Here is a 5357-nt window from a genome sequence, read left to right as displayed (position 1 = left end):
AGGAAATTTTTCTTTAGCGGTCACAAATTTTAATATTTGTAATTTTAATAAGCAATCATGCTTCTATACTTATAACTAAATAAAACAAATAAATTATGAAAAACCAACATTTCTTAGAACACTAAACCTTAATTAAACTTAAATTAACATAAATATTTGTTTACATGAACATTAACTAAAAAAAAAGTTATATTTTAACAATAAAGTGCAATAAAGAAACTAAAATGGTAACATTTTATGGAAAATAAAATATTGTCATATAATATTACATTGACAAGAAAAGTTACTTTAGTGGTGTTCCGGGGTATGTGTTACCCTAACCGTCTTTCAAGAGAGCTAACGCCGAACTGAATCTCATCAGATAATTAGTTTTTAAATTTTTGTTTTAGAGCAAGATTAAGAATTAACCTAAGCGTTGCAATAGCCCTGTAGTTATTGTCTCTTGTATCACTTGTAAACCGTATGTTTGGTTTTAGCGTTGAGTTTTTCAAAGTAATAGGTGTTCCGTGAAAACCTGGAATGAAATAATTTACTAAATAAATAATGGATGTTTTTTATTATTGATCAATATCTACCCTACAAAATAAACAAGGTGTTCCGTGAAATTTTCAGAATTTACGAAGTGTTCCGTCGCAAGAAAAGTTTGGGAAACCCTGCTATAATGTGGTTTCAGCCATATGTAACAAAATGCTCTTCTGCCCTATATATCATAGATTATCGAATTCACCTGTATGTTGTGTTCCATTATTTTAACAGGATTTGTAGCTTATGTAATATAGACGATGATTCATCGTGAAACATTGTTAGTTTAATTGGTAATCATTGGGAAATCGATTTGTAGTATCGCTGTTTCCGTTTGTATATAATAGATGATTTCAAATAATTAATTTAGCTATTTGCTTTGTCCCCCGCTATTAGATTATGGATAACTAAACAGTATTATTATTATTATGCGTAATTTCACGGAAGTTTGTTTGTTTGTTTGCTACTGATATATACTATATATATGTATATACATTTTTTTGCCCCGAATAAGCATTGTTGGCAAACCGATTATCCTTATGAAAATCAGCGTTTCCCCGCTGCATTATATATATATATATATATATATATTTGTATGAAATTTGAGCTAATGGGCAAACAGAGGCAAAAGTTTGAAATCGCTATATCTTGGCGTGTTTACCTTGAACAAATAGCCGGGGTAGTTTCTAAAGTGAATTGGTAAAATCCTCCCGCTCTTCGTTGTGTTTAGGCGACGGTGTGAGGTGGAGATGGAGACGGAGGCGGGTGGTGGTAGCGTGGCACATATTGTTTGCCTACGGTCGACGGAGCACGTGGAAATATGGATGGATTAGCAGTATTAAAAAGTTTTTATCTAGGTGGGCGGCGGCAATCGCACTCCCGAATTTTGTGCTCCTTGCAGTTTGGAAAGGGAAGCGGGGTCGCTTAACAAAGTTTTACAACTGCTTATCGCTTATTTACAAATTGTTTAAAACTACCCTTCCATTCCGCAGAGAGAGAACGAGAGTTCAATTATTTCCTCTGTTGCACGCCATCTGTTGGCGACGGAAAGTTGTTTGTTTCTGGTGACCGCTGCAAAAATGATCCGTTTTTAATTGGCTGCGGGTTCTCATTGTTTCGCGCGCATTTGTTGTTCGGTGGCAGCATTATGTGGGGGGGACATACAATGGCGCACCGGAGGCGGCGTGTTTCCGTCGAGATATATATCCATTCGCCCCCTCACATCCTCATCCTCGGCGACCGTCCCCCCATTTAACAACAACCGAACCCCCCGGATTAGCGATTTGATTGATACAGTCACGGCCCGAACCGGAAATCAATTGTTCCCCTATACACGCGTATGCACACATACACATCCACCAATAATGCGAGCACACAACAAACGACCACCAAATAACAAAAGATTACACTGGGCGACTGATGCGTCCGAAATATGATAAATTTAATTAACTTCGGTTAAACGTTTTCTCTACCATTAATATTCTTCGTACAGTGATGGACATTCAAATGCATTCAAGTTAATAGTTAATCCAAAATCCACTTTTCATCACTAACCCACATTCAACTATTATTTTAATGAAGTAAATATTAATTAACTTCAATTTATAATTGTTATATACTTAAAACAGTTAAATTTATAGAAAGGATTTGTTGATTTATATACATTTCAATTCAAATACAATATTGTTTATTTAAATTTGTATTAATTATAGTTGTTGTTATTTGAAAACTATTGAAATTCTATTTATTTAAATTAAACATTAAGGAACTAAATTTAACATAATCTAATATAATCGTACATTAACTAAAATATATTAACTTTTTTGTAAAATTGTGTAAATTTATTAAGCAAGGGCGAAAAGATCTTGGTTCATAGCCATTTGGTAGTACATGTGACCAATAAATAAACTATATAACTAATAATATTATATAAAAAACTCAAAATATTTGAAAATGAAGTATTTAACAAAAAAAAAATATATTAAATTTTATTTAGTTTGTATATAAGTTTACTTCTTCGTAAGCTAATAGATGGAGCTTTTGATTATATTAATCTACATGTATTGTCATATTTTATAATGATTGCAATAATGATTTCCATTGCTCAATTGAATGTGAGGCAGGTTGAGCTAACTATACTAAAGTTAAAGCTAAAAAAGCAGATGTCTTGAGGCAGTTCCCCAGTATCGACATTAGGGTAATAACGCTAATCTACGCAATCCCGAGACTTGGTATATTTCCAGCACAGTGGAAGGTAGCCCAAACCATACTCATCGCCAAACCTGGAAAACCAACAAACTTCATATAGACCAATCAGCCTTTTGCCGGTCATGTCTAAACTGTTCGAGAAGCTGTTGCTGCGAAAATTGAAGCCCTGGCTGTTGGATAGTTATCTCATCCCACTATGGAACAAATGCAGCTACATTTGCTGATGACACCGTTGTTCTAGCATCCCACCAAAACGGCCTCAAAGGTACTCCAAAGAAGTCTTAATAGCATCGAACATTGGTTCAGAAAGTGGAGAATCAGGGCTAATAAAACTAAGTCGGTGCACATAACGTACACAATGTGTCGACAAACTTGTCCATCCGTTACACTGAATGGCAGTGCCATACCACCTGGAAAAAACATATCACGATAAACAGAAAACAGCTGGGACTGTCAGTAAAACGATTGCATTGGCTGACGGGTAGGTACTCATCCATCTCAGCTAAAAACAAGGTTTTAATATACAAAACAATTATAAAAGCAATATGGACTTACGGATGGATCACAACTGTAGGGATCTGTTTGTAATACAAGTATTGATATCATACAGCGGTTCTCGTCAAAAACGCTCAGAGAAATTTCCAATGCTCTCTGGTTCTCGACTAACGAGTACATACATCAATACACTTGAGTCAGATTTGTGAAGGATGAGATGACGGAACTCAGCAGCAAAAACCAACATCGGCTGGAGGACTATCCAAACCAACTTGCCACTGAGCTTACACACACTGAATCTCATCGACAAAGATTGAAACGATTTAAATCACAGGACCCCTCTAATCGCTTTTAAGTTAGTGTTAGTGATGTCTAAATTGACATTTGCGTGTATGTGTTCCTGAGTTTTTCTTTTATAAGCATTCTGTCGAGTTTGGTTGCTGTATCAATCTCTCAATTTTGCTGGATTAAAATTTAGTTTGTTTTGAAATTTGTAAACCGTACTATAGTGAATCAGAACTGATAGAAGTCGAACTATGCGAGGTATTACAGTACTATAGTTTCGGTTATTTGGGAAATAAAGTACATGAAAATTAGAATAATGTAAAGGAGGCGGTGGAAATCAATGAATGCATTAAAAAAACATCCCCCATTGCTTCGGGCAATACAGAACTTTGGTTTTAGAGAGTTGCGTTTATTAATTAACAAACGGAGAAATTTCGTTTTTGGAACCCATTTGTTGCCTAAGGCTTTGTTTTCCTAGTGATAGCGATGCCGCAGCGTTTAATTATAGATAGCATTACTCGCGCTTTGATGATCCGCCCTTTTCGATTCCCGTCATCCTCATTTACTTTGCTTTTTATCTTTTCGAATTACCGACGATACGAATCACCCGTTATTACTGTCGTTTTCAGCGACTTTTATGTGACCAAAAAGTTTGCGACGACAACGAGACCCGTCAAAAAGAGCATCCAGCAATTAGGGAGATGGAGGAGAGGTGAAGACAAGGCCGTTATCTTTAAATCACGTCTATCGACCACCACCCACCACTTCCTCATCTCGCACAGCCCAATTAGAATTAAACACGAATTTCGAGATTAAACCGGAAGCGCTTCCGGTTTCAATTAACCCTAAACAAACGCACACATAGGAACGCACGAAATAGCTTAATTGGTAAACAGTCTTTTTGATTCGAAAACAGAAGTCTCTAATTATTTCATCCGTAGGCCTTTTTCGCAGCCACCAACGTTGAGACCCTTCAAACATTATTGTTGACGTATAGTGTGTAAACGAGCGACTCCCGCTGATTAAAAGACTGTTCTTGCTTTGCGTTTGAAGTTTTCCCTCCATCGCTAATTAATAAGTGAAAAATTCATGAGCAATCTTCGAGCATGCAAAAGAAAGAAGAAAATATACATACATATATAGATGCTAAGAGTCTTTTAAGTTATGGCATTAATTAATAATTTAAAGGAATTGATAAAAAAAATAAGCAGGTTGTTTTTCGCAGGCGCAAAAGTAGTAGAAAAAAAGGGGGAAACGCGTAGCGGAAAGACGGTCCCGTAATTAACTTTCTTAAGTTAATAAAGAAAACGGCGTACTGACGGAGGAGAGGGTTTGTTTCGAGAAAAAAATCCGCTTATAAAATATTAGAGTCGGATTCCTTTTCGCTGCAGAACTTTTCCAATCCATAAACTTTGGTAATCCCCGTCGTTCAAGAAACGAAGAGGGCGCAAAAAAAAGTTGCAATAAAATAACACAAATACATAATTCATTGTTTCGCGACGTTTTGTTGGTAATTAAAAAGTTTTCATATTGTATTTATATTTATAAAATTACGAATTATATTTACATTTTTTATATGATATTCGTATGAACATTTTTATATTTATCAATATTTTTATCTTTAATTATCTTTATGTATCTCTCAGGATCTCTCATGATCCACATTGATTTTAATTATGTCATTCTACATTCATTCTGACAGTTTTGTCTTGTTACCAACTTAAATAAATGAATGTCGGAAGTCAGTCGAGCGGATTAAGGATAGTTGGGGTCCCAAGGCAAATTATTGGGGGGACCGGCAAAATTACTAAAAACAATAATACTAAAATTTGTTTCTTCGATGGGGG

This window comes from Nicrophorus vespilloides, unplaced genomic scaffold (genome assembly GCF_001412225.1).
Source record: "Nicrophorus vespilloides isolate i.1.1-1 unplaced genomic scaffold, Nicve_v1.0, whole genome shotgun sequence".
NCBI lineage: Eukaryota > Metazoa > Arthropoda > Insecta > Coleoptera > Silphidae > Nicrophorus > Nicrophorus vespilloides.
The sequence above is the reverse complement of the archived record's forward strand: the minus strand, read 5'-3'. Positions refer to the sequence as shown.